The sequence below is a fragment of the Condylura cristata genome, unplaced genomic scaffold (assembly GCF_000260355.1).
Source record: "Condylura cristata isolate star-nosed mole 26May11 unplaced genomic scaffold, ConCri1.0 scaffold00004, whole genome shotgun sequence".
Lineage (NCBI taxonomy): Eukaryota > Metazoa > Chordata > Mammalia > Eulipotyphla > Talpidae > Condylura > Condylura cristata.
Window position 1 is genome coordinate 37,249,405 of NW_004567105.1, and position 26,611 is coordinate 37,276,015.

General features: G+C 41.1%; 1 protein-coding gene across 1 annotated transcript in view; it reads left to right on the forward strand.

The window, feature by feature from the left end:
- The first annotated feature begins 437 nt into the window (after nt 1-437).
- The window catches only part of SLC38A4 (solute carrier family 38, member 4), a 71,947-nt gene continuing 45,773 nt past the window's right edge, over nt 438-26,611 (forward strand). The window contains exon 1 of the mRNA XM_012735046.1: nt 438-509. The gene's annotated coding sequence lies outside the window, so the exon portion shown is untranslated. The remainder of the gene's footprint in view (nt 510-26,611) is intronic.

Genomic DNA, 26,611 nt, shown 5'->3' on the forward strand with positions numbered 1-26,611 from the left:
CAAGTTGAGTCACCTACTCAAAAGACTCTTCATACTTCAAAATGAAGTTCAACATGTTCTGTATATCACAGAGCAAATAAATGCAACCTTGACCAATAAGTAAATTAATCGTCAAAGAAATCCACAATCCATAAAGCAAAAAAAAAAAAAAAAAAAAAAGGAACAAAAATACCTAACCCGCTGGCACCAGATGTTCTGAGATCGGGACCAAGGAAAGAGGGCGCTGGGGCCCCAGTGCGCGCAGGCTTCGCTTTCGGGGCACAGCTGGACAGCTCAGCCCCACCTGGAGGATGCTCTGTTTACTTCTCGGGTTGCGGCCTGACGATTGGCGGCTGTGCTGGAAGGGAGGGTCCTCAGGAAACGCGACACTGAGGATGCTGCCCCTATCACATGATGGAAATTTCCACTCTTTAGAAAGGCGAAAGGGAAAAGAAAGAAGGGTCTCTCAACTCACCCTTTTGAGATACATACCCTGGATCCAAAGCGGGAGAGGGGAGAAAAAGAGGCGGGTGAGTGAAGCTTTGGATATTATCTGTAAGAGTGAAAGACTTGTCAGTGTGCAAACTTGTGGCTGACCCCAGCCGGGTGGATGTGAGTGTGTGGGGGTGTGCTTTGGGAAACGCACACGTGTGCAACCTGGTCTGTGAACCTTTTGGAGTTCAGGTGACAGATTACAGTTCCTGGTAACTAGTTGCTGGCCCCTAATTCTTATTCCCCACCCCAAAGGATCACACTTGGGGTCGGGAATGTTGCAGATATTGACCTGGTTGCCTAGAAGTGAACTGGGACCCACGTAGGGAAAGGAAGCTCGCGTGTGCCTCTGAGAAGCGAGGGGCTGTGCCAGCGCAGCCTGTTCGGTGAGGTGGGAGAGTGGAGGTGCGCTGCCTGGGTGTTTGGCGCCAGCAGCGCGGGTTCGGGGAGCCCCTGGGCGCTGGGTTTTGAATGGGTGTCTTGGAGCTCGCCTTCCACCTCCGTTCCTGAGCCGCCCGCCTGGCTGGGAGGGGACGGGGTTGCTCAGCTCCGGCGACCTGGCTGCTGGAGCTGGCTCTGCCTCGCCGCGGGATGGTGCCGGCAAGGTGTTACCCGAGTCTTGGGACCCGCGCCCGCGTCCTCAGGGTGGGGACACTGGGTGCTGGGCTTAAAATAGACCGGTCGTCCCTGACAGCTGAGCCGCCCAGGAAGCCAGCGGGGCGCCCCGAAAGGGGAGCTCCGCCGGGAAAGTCTCCTTTGGAGATTTAGGAGGAGAGTAGTGTGGTGTGTACTGGGGTGTGTGTGTGGGGGGGGGGCGGGTAATTGCGGGGGGAGGCGCTGGGGGGCCGCTGGGAAGGCTGAGCTCGGGCTGGCGAGGAGACGACCGCGCGTCGGAGCCCCGGAGCCGAGAAAGGCGGTGCAGAAACGCTGGAGGTGTAGAGAAGAGGAAACTGTGGGGTACAGCGGAAAAGAGAGGAAGTGCACAGGCTGGCGGAGGAGAGAAGCAAAGCGCTAGAGGGTGGCAGTGGGACGGGAAGTGTGGGCAGGGGGGAGAGCAAGGGTGTAGGGGAGAGACAGGACGCTGGGAGCCTCTGGGAACTGGTGAGGCTGGGAGCGGGAGAGGTGAGTGCGCCCGGGGCCGCGCGCACAGTGGGACTCTGAGCAGCTCCGTGGGCTCTCCGCCCCCGAGGGGGCCCGGGCTGGGGGTGCAGGCCGGAGTGGGGGGAACCCACGAGTCTCCCGCTCCTTTAGAGATCCTGCAGGGAACACCGAGAGTGCCCTTTCTGCATGGGCGCCGGAACCTGGAAGTGTTAACCCATGCAACAGTATAGACATGGAAAACACGCTAAGTGCTAGAAGCTGGCCACCTCCAAGACCCCCTTCTACATGAAATGTTCCCAAGAGGCAAATCTAAGCAGAGCAAATAGGTTGGTGGCTACCTGAGACTATGGATGAGGGTGAGGCTTGAGGATGTGGAGGGAAATGGTGATTGACTGCTAATGTGTATGGTGTTTCTTTGCATGGGAAGGGGGTGATGAAAATGTTCTAAATCAGGTGTGATCCTCGCTGCACAGGTGTGAGTAGACACACATTGGATGGTGCCCTTTAAGTTAACGGAAATGTTCACCCAGCTGCAAAGTGATTAGCTTTTAAAAGACGCTTATACTTATTAATTAAATCCACCGAGGAGTGTGATAGTAAAAGATAATCGTTCACACAGAGGTGTACTAGGCTGGGTAACCAATTGAGGGGGTTAGTAGTTTGGGGTCTTGAGAGACTTGGTGAGGCTCCAGAGAAATCCCCCCTCTCCCCCCTCCCACGCACCCCACCCTTTAGATCCCTGCCTGATTCCCCAGGCAGAAGGGTTGATCTTGATGTCTGTTTCTCAGCACAAAAAGTATGTATAAATAAATAAAAAAAAATTTTTAAAGCACGTCCTTCTATGTTGTGTCGCAGGGCATCTTAGAAGTCAAGAAAAGAGGTGAAGTGGAACCAGTGGTTGGTAGATGTAAGCTGCCGCCCGCAGGGCACTTTCCACAGAGGTGGCTATGCCCTGTGCGCACCTCACCACCCACTCCTGATTTGCTTTCTGTTACCGGGAGGGCATGTTCTTAGGTGGGAGACAGTGACCAGGCCTCTGGCTAGGAGAGGCTGCTTTCCAATTTCCTGGTATTTTATATTCATTTGCTTCCTGACATCATCATGACTAAATTGTTTTATGTTTTAAAGAACCTGCTATACCTGGATCGCAATTTTCAGGACTAGGTGCCAGGGCTATAATTTGGATTTGTTTCAGCTTTGGTGATTACCTTAATTTAAGGCTCTTGGAGAGACTAGAGGGGTAGGAAATTAGCTTACATTTCTGTTTTGGGATTTTTTTTTCTTGTCCTCACTGCAAGCAAATCTTTAAAGAGTCAGTGAGATTGGTGGATTTGAAATAGTGAAGAAGTGTGTGTATATGTATGATCGTCTTTCACATTCTAATAAATTAATCTGTAGAAAAATCTGTGGTCTGGGTAGAAGTTTGTAATGACAGAGAAACTGAACAGAATTATTTGATAGCCACCAATTACTGACTACTCAGAGACAGGAAGTTTTCATTGGGTTTATTTTTATCACAAATTTTATCTTATTTTTAAAAAGATTTATTTATTTATGCATACAGAACTGAGGTACAGGCCAGAAGTGCAGAGGCAGTGAAAGACTTCACCACAGACAGAGTGGGGAGCAGAACAGGAAGATCTACAAATTACACTGCTGAGGGAACAGTGGGTGGGTCAGAAGAGGTCTGCGGCACCATGTGGGTCACCTCCGGGGCTGGGGATCGAACTCACTCTGAAGTGTCTGCAGCTAGCTTGCAGTACTGCATCCTAACTCATTATGCCACCAGGGAGGGCCCTTATCACAATTTTTAAAAAACAAAACCAAACCAACAATTCAGGAAGATTTGGAATTCAGTGCTTCAAGGAGGCTAGTCTTTACTAGATTAATGAGAATAAAGACACACATATATAGCAAGCATTATATTCCCTAGGTGATGTAGCAAGTATTATATTCCTTGGGTGACCCTCATAACACTAATATGAGATAGAATCTGTTAGTGTACCCATCTGAACACTAAGAAATGGAGATAAACATACAAAATCTTTGTAAGTTCTGCTTTGGGCAGTCATTATTCTAAAATGTAAATGAAAAATTCTCTTTCACTTTGCAACTTCTACTGGACAGAACTAACAAGTGACTTCTATGGATCTACAGTTGATAGCCTAAGAAAGCCAAAAAGGCATACTTATTCAGTTGAAGACTGAATTTTTGCAGCCCTCTGACTAGATTTCTTTAACAAGTGACATTAAAAGAAGTGCATATACACTGGACTGTGGTGATGGCACATGGGTGATTTGGTGATGGGAAGCCCATGGGGATTGCAACTGAGATGGGAGAAGTCACAAAATAATGTAAAAATAAACGATTATATTAAAAATGATAATAAAAAATAAAATAGAATCAAAGAGAAGTGCATGTATCTTTTAAAATATATGCATTCTGTCATCCTTCATTTTTGTACAATGTATGGTTTCCCAGTGAAATTTCCACCCCTGATTCAATTCACCCGGGCACCATCACTGTGGTCTCTTGTGCTGCTCCACCCTGCTGCCTTTGGCCTGTCCTGGCCCTAAAGAAGTGTACACTTATGTGTGTTACCTGACAATTCATAGAACACGAAGGACAAATGTTTCAGCTTGTGTATGTCATCTTCTATGTTAAATGTTCTTCTTTTATGGCATTTTCTTTGCTGATTGCTGCAGTGTTTCTCAGACAACTATGCATCAGTTCTTTTTTTTTTTAATCTTTATGCCAACATATGAATAGTTTCTAATTTTTAAAAAATAATTTCGTTTTAAAACTTTTTACATCTCGAAAGCAATGATTTCTATAAACATCAAGTATGAATAAGGGATTTAGTGGCTACACATACTTGATATTTATATCAAATAATTATATAACAAAATAACTCTGCAATGCTTCTATGTACCACCTGAAGTTATTCTTCATGAAACTACTCTTCTTGTGGCATCATGTAGGAGGGGGTGGGAGCAGGGTGCCGACAACTGGAGAAAAGGAGTACTCTCTAAGAGCAGAACTTTGAGCTAAGCCCTTTGCATAGGTGAATCACATTTTCAGCGGGTTGTTATTTCCATTTTCCAGAAGAGGAAATTGAAACTCAGAGAAATGAAGGAGAAGAGCCAGGGGTCGCACAGCTAGGGACCTCCACTGTCAGCTTTAGCAGCTGCTATGACAACTTCCCTGAAATACAGACAGCAATAAGAGAAAGACTCAGAAAAAAAATTACGGAAAGAAGAGGCTCAGAAAGGTGTTCAGGGCAAAGCAGGATTCGGGAGACAGGGGAAAATGGAAACCCCCAAGTCGCCTCCTGCTACAGGGCAGGGTGAGGGGCACCCCAGAACACCTAAAAGTGCCCACTCTAGGTAGGTTCTGCCTTCTGTTGCATTAAGACAAAACATACTCTAGTGTGTAAGACTTTTGATGAAAAGGAACTTTAATAAAATTGGTATGCAATACAGAAAATGGAAGAATATAGTTTCCAAGTCAAGCCCTGAAGTTACCCATCCCTTTGTGGATAAATGCCCAGACAGAGTCGTCCCAAAGCAGGGTCACTGAGTCCTGAAAGCCTGCCACAAGTCTGCCCTGTCCTCCTGGTGGGGACAGGGGCCAAAAGGTCCAGACAAGTCTGGAAGGAAAAGAGGAACAAGAGAACCAAGGTGAACAGTGCCATTGTTAACATCCCGATGGAGCTCTCCCCCACGTCTGTTCCAACCAGTTCAGGACCAAGAAGCAAGAACTGCTTCTTCATGTGTCTGCCTCCCTCAGGTCTCCTTCTGGCTCTCCATCCTGCTTCCTTCCTTCCCTAGTCTCCTTTCTAGGTTTTCCTCCCTGTTCAGCTCCACCCTCCCTTGGGTGGTGCAGGGTACCTGAAACATCTCCTTTTCCTAGGGACTACCCTGTTACACTTTCACTCACTATTTTTGAAATGACCTAATTCCATTCACTTATTCCAACAATCTCTGAGCACCATCATCTCCCAGGAACAGTATTAAGGAGCTTCTTTTATCCTTGTCCTTACACAATCCTGGGGGGAAATTAGGTGCTCAAGAAATGTTTTTTGTTTGAATAAATGGATTATTCATGTAAGGAAAACATTAAATAAAAAACCAGTTGTGCTAGCAGCGTGATAAAGACCATTGAAAAATTAGATTTGAAAAGTTCTGTAGCTGATCCTGGCTTAGAAAAGGCTCAGAGATTATTTGAAGACTGAGTAATAGCCAGGCTAGATCTCATTTTTTGAAAAGGTTTATTTTATTTATTTATGCACACAAAAATTGGGGTGAAGGCCAGAGGTGTGGGGGTGTTTGACAGGATTCACCAGAGACAGTGGGAGGCAGAGCAGGCAGATGGACTGAAATCCACTGCTGAAGGGAGCAGCAGGGAAGACAGGAGAGGTCTGCTGTGCAGTGTGGGTCAGCACCCTGGCTGTGGTTGAAACTCTTGTTGCAGTGGCTGGCAGAAGCTTGATAGTGCTGAGACTTAAACCCTTGAACTGCCAGGGAGGATCTCCCTGGTGGCCCAAGTGACCAGCCCTAGGAAGTGGACATGGACGTGCTGGGAAGCAGCTTGAAGGTTGTGGGAAGTCCCAGAGTCTGCCCCTCCCTTGAATTTCCAACATTAACTGGGTTAACCAGCAACAAATACCTGAACACTGGAATCTGCGATACATTTTTATTGTTTTATTATTTTATTATGCCTGTATAATAAAGAACTGTCGTTTTTTTAGTTTTTTATACACCTTATGTTAGAGTTTGAGACCATCAGCGATCTGATGTTACTTGACCAACATTTGTAAAAATACCCTTAAACATGCTGTCATTAGGAAGGGCTGTCAGAAGGTAAATGAGCTCTATGAATAATCCAAAGCCTAATTTGAAAAAAATATATGTAGTCGTTTATTTTTATATCATTTTGTGAATTTTTTCATCTCGGTTGTAACCCCGTGGGCTTCCCATCACTAAATCACCCGTGTGCCATCACCATAGTTCAGTACATTTCCTTCCCCCCACTGTTTTTGATCCCATTCCCCACTATACCTCCATAAAATGTCTCTGGTATATAGCTGTTCATTATTATTATTATTTTCTTGCTTGGTCCATTATACTCCTGCTATGAGTGAAACCATCTGGTATTTTTCCTTTTCTTTCTGCCTTATCTCACTAAGCATGATCTTTTTCAGCTCTATCCATGTTGCTGCAAAAGGCATATGTTTATTTTTTTTTGGTTGCTGAGTAATATTCCATTGTATATATGTACCACATCTTTTTAATCTAGTCATCTACTTTTGGGCATTTGGGCTGTTCCCATGTCTTTCCATTTGTAAATAAAGCAGCAATAAACATGGGGGTGCAGGTATCTTTTTCAATCAGTGTTTTTGTGTCTTTTGGGTAGCTCCCTATTTGTGGGATTGCTGGGTCATATGGAAGCTCCATGTTTAGCAGTTTGAGGAACCTCCAAACAGTTTTCCATAGTGGTTGTACTAGTTTGCATTCCCACCTGCAGTGCAGGAGAGTTCTTTTTTCTCCACATCCTTGCCAACATTGTTGCTAGTTGTTTTAAGATGTGTCCTCATTGGGGTGAGGTGGTATCTCGTTGTGGTTTTAATTTTCATCTCCCTTATTACACGTGATGTTGAACATTTTTTCATATGTTTGTTGGCCATCTTCATTTCTTCTTTGGAGAAGTATCTTTTTCGCTCTTCTGCCCCATTTTTTGATGGGGTTGTTTACTTTATTTTTGCTGAGTTTCATCAGTTCTTTACGTATCTGTGATCAATCCTTTATCATTAGTTTTGTGTGAGAATTTTTTTCCCCAATCAGTGGGATGTCTGTTTGTTTTCTGTAATGTCTTTTTTGCTATACAGAAGCACTTGAACTTGATGTAGTCCAATCTCTTTATCCTTGTCTTCACTATCGTTGCATTGGGTGCTGTATCTTCAAAGATGTCACTGAAGTGTATGTTGTGTAGTGTTTGTCAAAGCCTAATTTTTATGAATAGATTAAATTCTCCATTTTTTATCATTATATCCTTGGGAAATTTTCTTTCTTTTCTTTTAATATTTGTATATTTGTGCATAGAAGAACTGGGACATAAGCCAGAGGTGAGAGGATTCCCCAGAGACAGAGTGGTGAACAGAAAGGTGGATCCACTGAAATCTACTGCTGAAGGGAGCAGCTCTTGAGACAGGAGAGGTCTGCTGAGCCATATGTGGTCAGCTTCCTGGCCCGGGATGGGGGAGGGGGCCCTACTTGGGCAATTTTCTCAATCTTTTTGAGCATCAATGTTTTCGCTATACAATCAAGAATGTAAAATAGCATCTAGCTCAGGAATTGTTTGTTGTGAGACACTTCAGAGGCCTAGGCTACTGTCTGACACACAGTAAAGTCTTGAGATAGCTCTTGCCTTCCAAAGCATTATTTGAAATGTTAACAAGTGGCTACACTAAGTGTTTCTCTATAGCCTGTTTTTCTCTTCATTATAATGAAAATGAAGAAGATAGAAGAGAGGGAAATGAAAACATGTTCTTCTATAACATGTTTTTCTCTTCATTTTAATTAAGAGGTAGAAGACAGAAGAGAGGAAATGAAATAAATAGGGTGTAGTATTCACTCTGGTCATCCTGACCCAGAGGGACGGCACTCCCTGCGGAAGAGTGATACTTTCCCTGTTTCCTATTGACCTTCTCAATCTTGATAAATCTACCATGTCTTCTTCACTAAACTGTACACCATCTCCAGTTCCTTTACGTTCTCTTATATTTGTCTCTTTTGTTCACCGTGGTTATTTGGTGCCTCCCCCATTCAGACACCCATGAATGTTTGTGTAATGAGTGAAGGAAAAACCTGTTTTTTTTCAAAATGGTATTTATTCTTCAAATAGACTTTTTTTCCCCATTGACTTTTGCAGTGAAGCTATGCACTGTTGATAGTCATATAAATATTTTTAAGTCAAATTATTTATTCCACACGTATTAAGAGTTGAGGGTGTGTGGGTACGAACATCCCTGGTGCCATCAAAACAGAGTTGGTTTCCTGTATTCAGAACTCTGTCCTTTGGGCTTCCTGGGCTCAAATGTTGGCTCACCCACTGTTTACCCGAGTGACTTTGAGTAAGTAAATTACTTAATGTGGCTGCTTTACTTTCTTTATTAGTAAAAGGAGAAAAGTTGTTCCTTCTTCGTAAAGGCCTTATGAGGATTAAATGCATAAATGTAAAGCGTTTGGAATCATACTTGGCATTTGCTAAACAGTTAAAAGGAGCTCTATTTTTCCAGTTAGGTTAAAGACAGTTCCTATCTTGTAGAATTAGCAGCATAGTACTTCAGAGTACTATGAACTCTCCAGAAAGGTCACCATTGCCACTGATTCCTGGCACATTTATTTCAGTTTTCTGCTGAGGCATGGAGGTCCTGCCTCCTCGACCCAGGTAGAGCTGACTGCGTCTCCCTCACCTTCCACGCTGACTTTCCACCCCACCTGTGTTTGTCCTGTCATTTTGTCTTGCGTCATTCGCGCCTTTTACACGGCATCCTCCTCGAGAGGACTTTGCTCTTTGTTTTGGCATTATATTTATAACGCTGGGTACACTCGTGGTACTATAAAAAATATTAAAGAAGAGAGAGAAAGAAAGAAAGAAAGAAAGATATAATTCACCAAGAGGTAACTTTGGCCTCCAGCTGGTCGGCCCCTACGCTGTGGCAGTGTGGCAGGCGACCCTGGCTGGGGGGGTGCTGTGACTGTGCTGGGGGGCTTGGGAGCATGAGCTGGGTCTGTGCAGGAGGGCCTAAGAATGCCGTCGTCTGGGGATATCCCCTCTCTCACAGGTTTGCCTGCTTTTCATATGACTTCACTAGCGGGACCAGGAGAGTAAGTGCGAGGAAATTGGAAGAAAGAGCAAAAAACTGCACACGAAGCAGAGAGGGAGGAATTCATTACCGACAGAGGCTCTGCAGAAATAGTTCCTGCAGCTACATGGAGCTATGGTCTTCTTTTTTGGAATTTTTCCAAATGGAAGAAATGTGGTACATGGATCTGGGTGTTCTTATATACTGTATGGCCAAATGTCTGCTCTGTGGCTGCAAGACCTAAGAAGGGAGAATGTCCCTGTTTCCAGTCTCCTTAGCAAATCCCACTCCCCTGCCCCAGACAATGAAATGGTTACGAACCCGACATAAATGGAGCTGTTTTCTTGGAGTCCGAAGAACACATTCCATCACTGTTCCTCCTTGACTTTTGGGACATATCTTTAATATCAGCCCACTTAAAAAATCTGACTCTTGGCCCTCCCTGGTAGCGCAGCGGGTTAAGGCACAACACTGAGAAGCTGAAGCCACTTCCGCATGAGTTCGATCCCCGCCTGCCCCGGAGGTGACCACATGGCGTGGCAGACCTCTCCTGACCCGCCCGCTGCTCCCCTCAGCAGTGTACTTCGTCGATCTGCCTGTTCTGCTCCCCACTCTCCCTGGTGAAGCCTCTCTCCCCCTCCGCGCCTCTGGCCTGTACCCCAATTCTGTATGAATAAATAAATAAATCTTAAAAAAAAATCTGACTCTTACCTGGCTGGTGTTGCTATGCTATGTTTAATTCTATGTGCTAGGTAGAGAGTGCTATTGTTTGGTCAGTGATTATCTTTAACCTTTTTATGTTGAAGTTATTGTAGATTCACAGAAAGCTGCAAAGGTAATGCAGAGACCCCCTAGACCTTCTACCCAGCTTCCTCCAATGCTTACATCTGCCTTAGTGTTAGTATAGTAACAGAATGGGGAGACAAACAGAGGCACAACAGGTGTGTGCGTTTTCTATGGCATTTTATCACTTGTATAGATTTGTGCAGTCACACCAGGAACTTCCTTCACCGCAGAGATCGCCCTTGAGCTCTTCATTCATAACAGCTCAACCTTCCTGTCCCTGCAACCACTTCTACATTTTCCAACAATTTTCCCCTATCATTTTGAGAACATTATATAAATGGAATCATACTCTATGTGATGTTTTTGAGGTTAATTTTTTGCCCTTTCAGTATAATGCTCTGAGATCCATTCGAATTTTATCGAGTCCAATCTAGTTCTTTGCCAGTTGTAGCCAGCTGTTTGACTATACAATATTTACTGTTATATTTAGAATTTCAGTTAGATTAATGAGATGTTGGAGCAACTTGTGATAAAAAAAAAAATGTGAGGACACAATCTGAGTAAGTTTTCCTTTCCAAAATGACATTTGTGTGTGAGAAGGCAAAAGGAGGTAGAGACTAAACCTCAATTTAAAATAAAGACCTCCCTTCCCCTCCCCGCACCCTCCCCCCCCTTCTTGGGCCTCTTTGGTGGTGCAGGAGTTAAAGTCTCAGCTCTATGAAGCAATCACTAGCCACTTGGGCATGAGTTTAATCTCCCAGGCCTTGAAGCTGACCCATATAGATCACAGCAGACCTCTTCAATCTCACTCACTGCTCCCTTCAGCAGTGAATTTCAGTAGATCTGCCTATTCTGCTCCCCACTCTGTCTCTGGGGAATCTTTCCACCTTCCCCCACACCTCTGCCCTGGACCCCAGTTCTTGTATGCATAAAACATAAATCTTAAAAAAATAAAGGTCCCTGGAGGATTGGAAAGTAGACAAGGAATTTGGCAGCAAAAAGCTTGTATTCAGGTAATAGAACATAAAACCTGACACCTTTTTAAATGTTCACACCCGTATGATAATCTATTCTTGCATGGTACCTTTAGTTAAGAAAAGTCAGAGTTCTTGAAACTAATCAAAACAGTGCCTTGGTAATGGGAAATGCACCCCACACTCCCACCTCTGTTCCCTCACAAGATCTGCCACTCCTGGACAGAATGGATGGGTGGAAATGAGGCAGGTGACTCTCAAGAGTCCAGACACTGTTAGTGTGATATAAGCCTGGCCTTTCACCCTACCTGCTTGTGGGAGGAGCATCTCACAGAATTTGCTTTAGTCAAGTTTTAAAAAGAAAATGTTGTCCTTCACCCAAATGCCTGCAAGCTGGAGGGACCTGGACATTGGAAGGTTAAGGGAGTGTGCCACTTCATAGCAGTATCTACAAGAGTCAGAGTCAAATTCTGCCTTCAGCTTTTCCACTGGAGACCTCTTCCCTCCCCTGACCCTGACCCCCAAACAGGGGAGACAACAACATTTTTCTTCCTCTCTGAATGTATTTATAAATACCCCTTTGTGGGTTTTGAATTTCACATTTTGGGCTTTCAAAGATGTGGCCTCAGTTTAAAAGACAGCACAAACGATCAGTCTGGATCGCTGATAGGCCTCAGTCTAACCAAAGCATTGCCTTAGTCTCAATTTTATGATTTCTGTTAATCTGAAAAATGTTCCTTATTCCAAGCCCTGCCAGCGAATGGAGAGTGGACAGGGATGCTGATTTCAAAGCTTAAAGGTACATAGGACCTGCATATCTAAAATAACGGGCAGCCTTTTTTTTTTTTTCTTTAAAGATTTATTTATTTATGCATACAGAACTGGGGTGCAGGCCAGAGGTGCAGGGGCGGTGAGAGGATTCACCAGAGACAGAGTCGGGAACAGAACTGGCAGGTTGACGAAGTGCACTGCTGAGGAGAGCAGTGGGCAAGACAGGAGAGGTCTGCCACACGCCAGGTGGTCACTTCCGGGGCTGAGGATCGAACTTGCACTGAAGTGGCTGCCGTTCTTTTGCAAGTGCTGAGTTTTAACCTGTTGCGCCACCAGGGAGGGCCAAATCGGACAGCTCTACTTGCAGATTTACTTTTTGAATCATTCTAAATAGAATCCAATCACTTCAGGACTTTTTTGGATTTGTGTTAGTGTCGCTGCCTCATGCTGCTATCCCAGAGATCTCCACACCTCCTCTTTGCAGGCCTTAGCACCAGCTTGCATTGCAGGTGGAAAGACAGATGGCTCAGCTCTGTAACCGCCAGGTAGTGGACACTTCGCTGTGTAGGGAACTGAACAAAAGGCCCACTAAAGTATGCTTTCCTCTAGGAAAAGAGGGATTTGTTTATTTACTGAACTAATGATGTTAGTCATTGGTGGGAGGAGTGTGATAGGAAATGTAAACACCTAGGTGATGGTTTCCAATATTTCAGGTATTTTATTGTTTTATAAACTTTGCTATTGAAAGAAAAGGAGAGCTTTTCTCAAAGAAAATCAAAACACATCAATATAGACAAAAATAAAATATTAGCCATACAATTCCTTTGAGATTATTTTGTACCACTGTAGCAATTGCCACATTTCAAAAAATGAAACCAAGTAGAATGCATTACATTCATTACTCCTTATACCAGAATTTTATGAAGTTGAAACTTCCTAACTTAGTAGTCAAGTTAACCCCAGCCAAACTCCATACAAACGTTCTATCTGAACTAAAGGAGATTCTACTTATTTCTGTGTTAATGGGGTCAAACTTCTGACCCCATTTCTGCTGCCTGAAACCTTACCCCTGATGCCCCCACAAGATGCACTGTTCTTCCTCCATGAGGCCTGCTCTGTTTACCTCAGATCTCAGGCTGAGTTCTCCCGTTTGGTTCCAGGTCTTGAAGACCTGGATCCAGTTGGGAGTAGTATGGGACATCAGGGAGGTACCTGGTGGCAATGGATTGTCCTTAGGAATCAAGCTAACATGAAGATGTGAGTCCTAGCTGAGGTTTGGTCATTGATGTTATCTAATTTTTTTTTAAAGATTTTATTTATTTATTCATATAGAACTGGGGTATAAGCCAGAGATGCGGAGGGTGAGAGGATTCACCAGAGACAGAGTGGGGAGCAGAACAGGCAGATCGACAAAGTACACTGCTGAGGGGAGCAGAGGGCGGGTCAGGAGAGGTCTGCCTCGCCATGTGGACTCCTCCAGGGCAGGCGGGAATCGATCTCATGCCGAAGTGGCTTAAGCTTTGTAGTGCAGTGCTTTAACCCGCTGCGCCACCAGGGAGGGCCGATGTTATCTAATTTTTTGAGTCTCAATTGCCTCACTTGTAAAATGGGGATAATAACAATAACAATAACAATAATAATAATAATAATATAATACTTACCCCAAAGTGAAGATATTGCAGATTTCATGCAAGTGAAGTGCTTGAAACAGTATTAGGTTACCATGAATATTATTCCATCAATTTTATCCATATATGAAGATTTTTTTTTAAAAAGATTTATTTTTATGTATACATAGAAGAACTGGTGTGTAGGCCAGAGGTGCTGGAGGGTATGAGTATTCCCCAGACACAGCGTGGGGAACAGACAGGCAGACTGACTGAAACACATTGCTGAAGGGAGCCGTAGGCGAGACAGGAGAGGTCTGCTGTGCCACATGAGTTAGCTGCCTGGCCAGGGATCAAACTCAGGCTGCAGTAGTTGGCAGTAGCTTGATAGTACTGAGACTTTAACCCCTATACCATTCATACGGAGACCCCTATGAATAAATTTTAATATAGAAGTAATACAATGAGAACTTAAAAAATGAAATTTCAAAGTTTGTAAAATCAATGGGATCATGGTCAGAATGGAAGATGAAGAGCAGAAAATGTGTTTGTTTAGGTTTTTCTGTTTTCTCAGTCCTTATTGCTGTCATGAGAAGAACAAAGTCCCTTTATGCCTATCAGCTAGGAAAAGAGAATCTCCAGTTGCCACCCACCAAGATTGGACACAGACAGATTGAAATAGACTCTTCCCTACAAGAAATATGTGTGGCTTGGCAGAGACTTTATTTATGGTATGAGGTAATCAAATGATGGATGATTTTCTATAAAGAAGGGAACAAATGCTAGATACTAACTTCAAAGAGTAATTAAAATAGCCTCATGATGATGAGTCATATATCTTTAAAACTATATATAAATACAACCTGTAGCTTTAGAAAAGTTAAAAGTTCAGTGAATTAACTGACTGTTCTACATGATACCAAATGATTAGGTTTTCTGATATTCCCCTACAAACTGGTTGATGCTTCACTGAAGCGTAGCTTTAATAAAATCAAGGGCATAATGGTACTCTTGGCTATACTGATGGCTAAACATCAGTGTCACCAAATTGTATTTTTAATTACAGATCTAAAAATGATGTGTTTAGACCACAGCCTAAAATTACAAACAGAACAACTTTAAATAAATAACAAACTGAACTGGGTTGGGGATAAAGAGTACAGTCATATACAGATTCTAATTTTATCTTACTCCTGAGCCCTTCATTAAGGGAATAGCACTCTGTGTTTGTGTGTGTGTGTTTCAAAATAATACCCTTTTCCCGAGGGGGTGTTCAAAAGTTGGGTGAGGTGCACACATGTTCATGGCGATGGATATGACCAACCCTGAAGAAGGGAATTCTGCTCAAAAATCTTCATTTATCTAGTAGAAGAAAACTGGGAAACTCTGTTACGTGATGAGGGAATGCAATCTTCTTGTTAAAAGGAAAATTACAACTGCCATAGATTTTAGTTTTTCAGAGACCTAGAATACAACAAGTTTTACTTAGAAAAAAAATCAAAATTTTGTTGAACATGATGTTCAGCTTTCAGTGTTTCAAAGTAACTCTTGTTTCACCTATCAGCTTCATCTATCATGGCCAAACTGAAATGTCCCAACTTATAAGAAATTCTAGTTTGTTGAAGGAATTTAATAGTTTCTTCCTTCAGCTTTCAAACTTTTGGGGAAACTATCTAGAAAATTACATATAATAGTTCTAAACCAGGAAATGTAAACCTTTCTACTGGAAAACTGCTGACATATTGCCAAGAAAAGGACAGTATAATGGAACTCCATCTTCACCCATTTCAACAGTTATCAACTGTTCTGCAGTATTTTATCCTATGCCCATCTTTTCTCCCCACTACACCCACCACTATCATTACTAGATCATTTCTAAGCAAATCCAAGTTATCATATAATCTAAAGCACACAGGATTCAGTGTGTGTTTCAAAAAGATAAGAACTCTTTAAAAATGACATTTCCTTAACCTTATCAAGTATCCAGGCAGTGTTGGGATGTCCCTGATTCTCTGTTTTTTGTTTTACATGAGCCATAAATCACTTGCAGCCCTCTTGGTTTGTTATAATCTCTTAAATCTATTGCAATCTATAGGTTCAACACCCCATCATCTTTTTTTTTGCCTCTTGCGATTTTTTTGAAGATGGAAATCAGTCATTTGCCCTGTAGAATCCCCCAATTTAAATTTTGTTGATTTGTGTAACTTTTAAGATGCCATTCTCAAGCTTCAATATTCTGCCTTCATCAGTGTAACCCTCATAAGATTCCTTCTATTTTAAAGAAAAATTGCACCTTATTGTTAATTCTTTGAGAATGCTCCATCCTCTCTTTTGCCCAGTTTTACCCAAATGCCCTTCCTTTTAATACAAGATTTGCCAACACATCTTCTTGATAGAACTGGCTGACCTCTCGTGCCCTTTCAAACAGGTTTCAAAATCTGTACTGGTCTATTCACCCAGGTGCTTGCTCAACTTTCTCTAAAATTGCAAGACATCACCGGTAAACATTATGAGTTGTTTGGATTTAAAAAACTGTGCCACATGACTACATTTTAAAAATTACAATTGGTTACGGATGCAGTTATAGTTACTAAGAAAATTTATATTTGGGATTTGCTTTAAAATAGCTGAAATGGTGATTTAGAATGCAATAAGACTGGCTATGGTTGATAACTGTTGAAGCTGGACTATATTTTGCCATTTTATATTTAAATAAATTTGAAATTTTTTATAATAAGATATAAAAATGATATGTGCTATATTACCTAAGCTAAGCAAAGGAATGTTTAATTTTGGGGAACTATATTGTAATATATGAATGGAGGATTATCAAAAAATTGAGGAACAAGCATTTTTCTCATTCTCTGTTTTGCCTGAAAAGGTTAGTTTTCAAGTAAGAATATCAGCATATAAATAATATTTTAATGAAATGGGAAATGGTTTGATATTACTGGAAATAGAACTCAGGCACCAGAGGTGCTCCATAGGTTTTGTGATATGTCTTTCTTAATACCCTAGTATGTGTCTGAAGTTCACTGACATGCCCTTGAGGTCTGTCAATAATGGACAAGAGACTCATTGAAGAGGTGTCACCAAACCATTCGGCTTCCTCAGAAGAAAAGATGGTGGAATGGATTGTCACATTTAAAGCTTTCCTTGCTACTGTGAGAAAGACCTACAGGTCTTATTTCCAAGATGAAAATCAAAAGCAAACTGACCTTTCTAAACATCTATCAGTTTCTAACTCTAGTCCAGTTTCTCTCTCATCTGCTCAACTGTTGAAAAGATAAGAGATTCACCACCTTAGGTAGGGTACTTTTTAAAAGATTTATAGCCATTACTACTGATAATTTTCTCTTGCTTCATTAATGTTGAGTGATTTATTTAATTACAATTAATTTTTAACTATAATCCGCAGTGCAACTACAAAACTTATAAACCTAAGGCAGAATTGCTTTATTATACCTTCCCTAAAATCGCATGAATCTAACACCATAAGTATGCCTTCCCAGTCAACCCAGTTGGAGATAATTAAGGAAAAAATAGAAACCTAGTGTGAAAAATGGTAACCTAGAAGTAAAATGAATGTATGGTAAAAGAGATGCTTAGACACATAGGGGAACTTTGGGCCTACTGAATTTTGTTTTGAGATGGGGGGGGCGGTTGGGGGGGGGGAGTAACAATCAGTAACAGCAGGACTGGCAGTTTGTTACTTGTTTTGAGAGGCAGAGGAATAGGCTTCCAAAATATTTACTCACCTAAGCCTGAAAGGTCAATTAACTCCTAGAAGTTTCTCCTTATTGGACATTCAAGTTAATTCCATTTCTGGGTTTACACTGGGTATTAACGACCAGGAGACAGTGCCTATGTAATCTTTAAGACCAGAAAGACATTGGGCTTTATTAGAATCAAGCCTGGTATGTATGTCCTTGTTTATCTACAGCAAAACAGTAGGAATTTGCAATTGTTAGGAATCTGAGAAAGACAAGAAATGTTTTAGCAAGTGAAATGTAAGAAGTCAAAAACCAATTGAAAGTGTGTAATATGACCATTGGAGATATTTTTATTTTGATGAGCACAAGAATATTTGTAGATTGACACAGGTTTGACCCCAACTTGATCGGGTCTTCCCTGGGATGCATTTTTTTTAAAGATTTATTTTTATTTATTTATCCAGTTTTTAAACTGAGGTTTAGTTAATATATGACAATCAGTCTTCTGAATCAGCAACAATCTATTGTTTAATAGATCTTCATGAAAATATTAGAATGTTTTAGAAGGTCCATTGATTTAGATTTCTGAACAAACAAAATCATTTTAAGTCCTTACTCTTACCTAAGCCCTATTCTTATCTTTTCCTGAGCATAATCTCACTTGCAATGAAGAATACACATTTCTTCTCTAAGAAATTATTTTTCTTTGCAAAAATAGGAAGGGCGGGGGAATGGAAAAGGGAAGAAAGAAGGAATAAAATTTTAAAAGGCTAATTTTCTAGTCTATTCAAGACATAAAATGAGGATTCTGGCCAGGTGACTCACATCTGTAGGGAGCCATAGGTACCCTCGAACCACTTAACACCCTCGGAAGTTATTTCCTGCCAGTCTACTTCATGTGGACATAGTATTCCCTGTACACCTTGTGTCAATTTTTTTTCATAGAACTGAGGTGTAGGACAGAGGTGGGGGGATGGTGCAGCCTTAGTGGTGACAGTGCTGAGACAACCCTAGGCCACCGGGGGGCCCAACTATTAATAGTTTCAGTGACCACAGATAGAATACTCACTGTGATTCGATGAGTTAATGCAAAGCTTCGAAAGAATATTGTTCTGTAAACATCTTAGGTAAAAACTCGTGTACCACAAAACCATGGCACCCCATCTATTTCTGCACAATGAAGATGAATCTGTCTGTATACCTTAAACCTCCTTCATGAGAGGACTGAAATATTTGTGAGGATGCATATAAATTCTGTTGGGCTGAAATTCCCAGAAAACAGCAGTTTCAAATGTTTCACTACCGCTGGAATTGTTTAGCTTTCTGAGGCCAGCATAAAGAAATTTCTTTGTTGAAAGGACATTAAAAAGTACACTTCATTCTCTTGCCACATACTTTTAAATCCTTATACTCAATTCAGTAGAAACTCTACTGAACCTGGGCCTCCTGATGGTACAGGAGTTAAAGTCTCAGTGCTATGAAGCTCCCTCCAGCTACTGGAGCACCTGTTCAATCCCCAGCCAGGGAGCTGACCCACATGCACAGCAGACCTCTCACCTTTCCCACTGCTCCTGTCAGCAGTGTATTTCAGTGGATATACCTGTTCTGCTCCCCACTCTGTCTCTGGTGAATCCTCTTACCCCCTTCCCCCACCTCTGACCTACACCCCAATTCTTACATGTATAAATAAAAACATAAAAAGAAATACTACTGAACATCTACAAAATATTTAAATCATGCTTTTTGTGATCCAAAGCATGGCAGGCAAACATGGACAGTGTGTCTTTGAAGGACACACTGCAGGCTTATTTTCTCTCCTGCCTCATATTGTATTTCTTGTGCCTGTTGTTTCTTTTCCTCATTGGGCATGGAAATGACGAAAGCCTTGTGGACCTAGCCATCACCCCAAGTAACCCTGTCTAGATGGCTTCAGTAGAGGAGTTATTGTTATTCTATGGCTGAATAGAGGGACTCATTTAAAAAAAAAAAAGCCTAAATGTATGTTATAAAATTGAAATTGGGCTATTGAGACCATGAATTTTAGTAGTCTGGTGAGATACTTAGCTGAAAGAAATCTGTATTTGCAAATATCCTTCAATATTATTCTGTTTAAGAGAAAAACAGGGGCTTATTCATGTCAGTATATTTATACTTGTGTGAAAACAGTTCAGTTCACCAGCAACTTGAAGACCAAATATCTGAAAGCAAAATGATGGAAAGAAAGTAAAATACCAGAGGAAAATCACCAAGGTCCATCAATATTATATTTAGTCCCATTTATAACCATATCAACACATGGGTAAAAAAAGCAACACCCAATTAGCATTGAATGCTTTATAAGAATACTGAAGACTTCAAAATAATGTTATTTTTAATTTCTGTTTGAAGGCATCTGCTATGCCCTTTTCTAAATCTCAACAAATTCATTGAATAGGACCTGAGAAAGTCTTTTGGACTTCTTTCCAAATTCTAAACAATGTTATCCAGCTATACTGAAAATTAATGGAAGTCGTATATGGGCATGATTGTAAACATTCCTAATATTTAAAAGGAAGAAAGATGAAAGTTATGTGGCCCTCTTTGTTCTAGAAGTGACCTCAAATGCAGCCAGACTTCCATTCAGGATAATCCATGCACGGGTTCATAGTGATTGAAAGGGCCTTTTTACCTTTTATTCAACTATGATTACACCAAACCTACTTGTATGGCCACTTGAGAACTAGTATTGAATGGTCAGCAACCTCCAAGTGTAGAGTTTAAGCAAAGCACATTTGCTTTTGCATTTGGAAGATGTGACTTGATATATCTTTATGACTCCCTATTTTGCCAATCTCACCAAAATGAAAAATAATAGCCCAAGGCAACCCCCTTCTATCTTCCAGACATTTGTATGTGCAAACAGTGGCCCTGAGGACAGGTTCAGGGGGTAAATTTGCACATGTTGCTGCTGAGTTTCACAGGTTGATCAATGTTCAACAAACACATATTGCAAATCGAGTCTTATTACGAGGTTGTTTTCTGAGATTCCATGGGTCAGGGTCAAAACCAGCAGTTTTCTAGCTTTTCAACAGTGCTAATCGATAGTTTAATGGATGAAATAATGGTCTAATAAACAGTAACAATACACTTCCAAAGCAAAAGGTATTGAAACAAATTTAATCCTAGGATAAATTTGGCTAGTATCACATCAGCCATTTAAGTGACCAGCTATAAAAACAAATGTTCATGATGCTTACATATTCATAATCTCATTTAACCCTTCTAGTAACCTTTTCTAATATTTCATATTACACCCAATTTTAAAGAGAAACCTGAGTTCAAGAATATTTCTATAATTTGATCTACTTATTTAACAAAGGCTTTATTAAATACGTTTTGGAAGTTAGATACGATTTTTCAGATATTAGATACGATTTTTCAAATATAAACATTTAATAAATATGTAACATTTACTATGTGTTAGTCTCCAAATGCTTCACAAATATTAACTTAGCGAATCCTCATAACAGCAGTGAGGTAGACACTGTGATCATCTCCTTTTTTTTTTTTTTTTACAGAGGAACAGACATGACAAACAGCTTGCCAAAGTCAAAAGTCAGGCAATAAATGACAGGAGTCAGATTTAAGTCCTGGCAGCCTAGCTTTAGAATCTGTGTGCCATGCTGAGGAAGACACAGTTCCTTTCTGGGGACTTCAAAGTCTTGAAAGTCCACACAGAGAAGTGTGTTAGTCAGTATCCAAGGGCAACAGCACAGTTTGTTGGAAGCAGAAGAGAGAAGAGAAAGGGAGGGAGGGAGGGAGAGAAGGGTCAATTCCCCCTTCCTTAAAGTCTCTCAGCAGAGCTAGGATCAAATCTGAATCCTTAAGTTTGGACTCCAGAGTCAATTTTTTCTCTCCATTTCATATTTGATAAGAGTTTGGAATTATAGTGAGAAAACAACAAAACAAAACAATTAAAGGGATGAATACTGAGTTTTTTGCACAGAAGAAAAAGAACTATGGTTGCTAAGAAATCAGTTTCAACACAGATGGCAGGTATACAAGTGTCCTACATATAATGGTATTAAATAACTTAACATTAATGTAGATACTGACAGAATACTCACATATATAAACTCATCTGTAAAGTGCTCACATATATCAAATTTTCCTGAAGCTGTCCGTTGGTCAGGAGAGTTTGCCAGATGTTTGGGAGAAGGAAAGCCCAAGCAGGTTGAGGAGCCATCTTCTGAGGTACATAACAAACGTTCTGAGGTGACTGGCTGATTGGATAAATACTTAAACAAATGAAAACCAGAAGGGAAAGAATTGGATGAAGACATCCCATTCCATTATTTACTTTCTAACTGAAAATTTTGATGATGAGAATAAGTTAAATTAAAAAATTTTGAATCAGAATTTTTTGTCAAAATACCAGAATTTCACTTCCAACAAGGCACCATGAGAACACTATTTTACTTCTTTGGGTGCCATGTAAGTGTAAGGAGCAGCCACCTATTTGCATTTCTTGGTTTTGTCATTCAAGAAATGACAAAGAGCACTGTGTTGGGAGAAGGAAATAAACATTAGGTTAGTATGAAATATAGTTGTGTTTCTAGTGTATTTTAGAGTCATAATGTTTTTTATTTATTAAAATTCATGCCTGGGGCCCTCCCTGGTGGCGCAGTAGGTTAAAGCACAGCACTAAGAAGCTAAAGCCACTTCAGCATGAGTTCAGTCCCCGCCCGGGAGGTGATCCACCTGGTGCTGCAGACCTCTCCTGACCCACCCCTGCTCCCCTCAGCAGTGTACTTCGTTGATCTGTTGATTGTGCTCCCCACTCTATCTCTGCTGAATCAGCTCACTGCCCCTGAACCTCTGGCCTGTACCCCAGTTCTATATGCACAAATAAATAAATCTTTAAAAAAAATTCATGTCTGGCCAAGTAGAATTTCCATAAATGAATTTCATTTGCTCCTCCCAGTGGTCCCTTTGCTACCCCAAGAATTATAGACTTCTTAAAAATAAGAGGATGGGCCCTCCCTGGTGGCGCAGTGGGTTAAAGCACTGCACTGAGAATCTAAAGCCGCTTCCGCATGAGTTCGATTCCCGCCTGCCCCGGAGGTGACCACATGGCTGGCAGACCTCTCCTGACCCGCCCACTGCTCCCCTCAGCAGTGTACTTCCTCAATCTGCCTGTTCTGCTCCCCACTCTTGTCTCTGGTGAAGCCTCTCACCCTCTGCATCTCTGGCCTGTACCCCAGCTCTGTATGCATAAATAAATAAATCTTAAAAAAAAAAAAATAAGAGGATGAAGGCCTACAGAGTTTATACAGACTTGAAAGTTCTACCACTCGTAAGTGACAGAACAGAAATCTTTTGGGTCAAAATCCAGTGTTGAGTATTAACATAACAACAGAGCAGGATCTGTTCAGCATTCAGGTACTTTGAGTGTTAGAAGCCTTCTTAGGAAGGGTAGAGGGGAACAAGACAGTTCTCCTCTAATGTTAAAAGTCTTAATTGAGCAAACTTCCAAAGAAGCACCATCAGGCTTCTACACATAAGAAAAGGGCAGAAACAAAATAACTCGAATCCATATGAATGTTTCATGCACAAGAATCAGCTCACCTGTCAGTAAAAAGCAACTCTAAGAATTCCAGTTGCTCCTGATCATACTGCACTAGACACTATAAAAAAAAAAAGAAAATTAAGACATTAACATTACTAGCTAAATGTCTCAATTTACTTAAGCAATTTGAGTATGTTAAAACTTAGACTGTCATTCTTGTATTGGGCCCTCCCTGGTGGTGCAGCTGGTTAAAGCACAGCACTGAGAAACTGAAGCCATTTCAGCATGAGTTCAATCCCCACCTGCCCCGGAGGTGACCCACATGGCTGGCAGACCTCTCCTGACCTGCCCGCTGCTCCCCTCAGCAGTGTACTTCGTCAGTCTGCCTATTCTGCTCCCCACTCTGTCTCTGGTGAATCCTCTCACCGCCCTTGCACCTCTGGCCTGTACCCCAGCTCTGTATGGATAAATAAATCTTTAAAAAAAAAAAAAACTTAGATTGTCATTTTAAAAAGTCTTCAGGTATAAAGGAAGAACTAGAGTCAAGATTTGTATAGTTAAATCGTCCATTCCTGTAAGATTTGTAAATTAGCTCATTTTTCATATACTGGACATCACTTGATCACTTGAAGTAATGTACCTTACTAATCTGAGATTTCAGTTTTTGCCAAATTATAACGCAGCAAATCTGGTGGTCCAGACACAATGCGCAGGTCTGAGCCCACTCCATGGGGGCCTCAGAAATTACCTCAAGTGATCCAGAGGGTTTTTGTTCTTTGCATTGGCCTTTATCACAATTTCCAACCAGCCACGTTTCCTTTCCCATGTGGGAAACTGAGGCACTGATGTACTGGTCTTTTTTATAGACTCATTTTGAATGTGGCACCCAAAGCCTCCTGGAGCCATTGGGGACTTTGTCGGTGGCTTTTCTCAGCGTCCCAGGTGCCAGGCAGCCCAGAGCTCCTTCTTGTCACCACAACTGTTTGTGCTATTCCTCTGTCTGCAGTCCCCTCCCAATACCAGTGCTCCTGCCCAGCTCCTGTTTTTCCTTTCAGTCGGAGACTTACTTGTTTGGTAAGCCTCCTTTACCCTTTTCAAGCAAAGTGGTGGTAGGGTTTGGGGGCACAGTTCTCCTGGGTTCTCATGAACATCTTACCCCACAGTCACACCCCAGCCTAATATAGCAATGGATCCCCTTGAAAGACCAGGACTTCTTAGAGCAGACAGTCTTATTTTTTAATTTTTTCTCTTGCCTTAGCCCTTACCTTAAAATCTAGCACTTAGACATTCAACAATGTTTATGAAATAAAATAAAAATCTCCATAAAATGGAGATGATTCTTTATGGTGCTGTAATAACAATAGACTACTTTATGGACATAAAAGAGACTCCAAATAGATTTTAACATCTCCACTTTTTTTCTCAGTACTTTGAGATCTATCAGCGTAACTCATTTTAAAGGGGAAAAAACAATCTTGTCTTTCAGAACAAATTGGGTATGTGTAATTTTATCTAGACTGTAAATAACACAAAGATGCTCATTCAGAATAGATTTTTTAAGAGGGGTGATGGTTGCTGGTCAAGCTCTCAAAACATCCTCACTAAATATAAAGATGTAGCTTACTGGCTAAAGTTAGAGATGACTGACAATTGTAAAACCTAAAAGGATAACTCTGTTTTTGGTTGCCTTTAATACTTATTACCTCACACTTAAAGTAGTTCACACCTTTTAAAGGCCAGTTGGCAAATGTAGATGAGAAAAATATTAAGATTACTACCTTTTCACAATCTGGTAAATTATTTTCCAGATCCATATTTAGATATACATCCTTTCAGGCATTTATTCTTTGCGTATGTTTATATAATTTTAAGAAAACATAAGTATTCTATTAAAATAAGGATTTGCATCTTGCTTTTAAAAATTTATAATAATTTAAAATTCCCTGTGTCCTTATTATTCGGAATATTCTTTGTCACATAATTGGTAATTATTGCTAATATTTCGAAGGCAGCTCTGTATGATGAGAAGGATGGCTTCTTCCATATGGCCTGAGCTTACAACTGGCTCTGAGCTTAAGAAGAAACTTCTGCATTTTCATATATGTATACACCCACTATAAATTATAAGAATATTCTTAGAATCTCATGAAAAGTCCTAAAGAAAGTTTTTGATTGAACCAGTGCCTTTAACAAACTTTCATTCATTCAGTATTTAAACAATACCTATTATGAACCAGACATGGCCTAATATGAATCAAAGTAAACAAGCAGAAAAGTTATTTACAGTCAATTCAATCTTTGGGCTGTATACACATCCTTGAATCCATCCAAACTTCCTAAATATACCATTTGCCCAAAGTCTCCCTCTTTGCTGCATTCCTGCAGAATGAGGTCAAAATATTTACCTTTTCCAAGCTAGAGTTCCTATATGAAAAACCAGTGTATCCCACTTTATACCTAGCCCTCTAGGGATTATAATTCCTAACCCAAGCAACCCATAAAATACAAAAAGTTTAGTTAATCCTGCCATGCTGGGTGCTATAACCTCCAGCAAAGGACAGTACATCAGTAACTAGGGCCTGTGGTAAGTTCTGACCATTACCATTGTCACTTGGGCAGACTCTGAAGGGAGAAGGGGAGAGAAGCTCCCAGATAGAACCTGCCCCTCACTTCCTAAAGGGGCCTGATTCAGATAGTCCTCTGTGTTCACACCAGCAAATGCCAGCATCACTATCTATTAGGTATTCCCTTCTGCACAGACTCCTTTGAATGGTAAATATCGTTCCTTATTCTACCTGCTGGACAGGAAGCTGCAGAGGCCAGCAGCAGCCTGTTTTCTGCGTTAGGGACACTTATTCTCATTTACAACATTGGTCCATGCCCTCACCTTTTAGAATGGCCCCTTCCTGTTAAAAAATCTGCTTAATATCCTGCCTCCTGTGACCTCTGTCTCTCCCAGTCTAGCCACCCAACCTATTGGGTCACAGCCTGAGAATCTGCTGGAAGTCCAAATTCAAGCAAGATGACACTGAGGTGTACAAAGTCCTATTACTACAGAATTACGTAATTCAAATGCATAGAAATTGTTCTGGTAGGAAATTTGCTCTTAAAGGAAAGGGAAGATTGGGTTGTTGAAGAGAACAGTGGAAATTAATGTGCTGTGACCCAAAAAGAATTTAGTATTTTAAAGTACCATGTACAATTCATCAGAAAGGCAGGCAACTCAACACAGCACTGTATTAATACTGCATTCTGTATAAAATTAACAAGGTGATTTATGGTTTAGGAAATGTTTTTGTGATTTTATAACTATGTCTCTTAGTTGTATTTTCAAGCAGATATTTTAAGGTAAACTTTGAAAAGCTCTAACTTAGTCAGCATGTAACATTTAGAATTTCAGTACATTATTTCAGTTGCAATCAGTCACAGTCTTTATTGTCCTTTTTTTCCACTATGATATATTTGCTCAGGTCATATTTCTTGTTGGATCAAAAAAATAAAGTGAACCACAAGAATTGAGTTGCTTGAAAGGCTAAAGGTAGAGAACAAAATATTACCAACAACATGAGCTGTCTCCAAGCTAGGTGGTTTTTTTTTTTTTTTTTTGGTCAGCTGAGGCAAAAAGGAATTTTCTATTTAGGTCTGTGGCCAAGTCAGTAAGTTTGTCAAATCTGCACCAAACTTGTTTGCTAATTTTGCAACATAGCAGTTGACTATTCAAACATTTCCAGAATCGTCCTTTGTGTAACTGTTAAAGGTGGTTTAGAATGGGT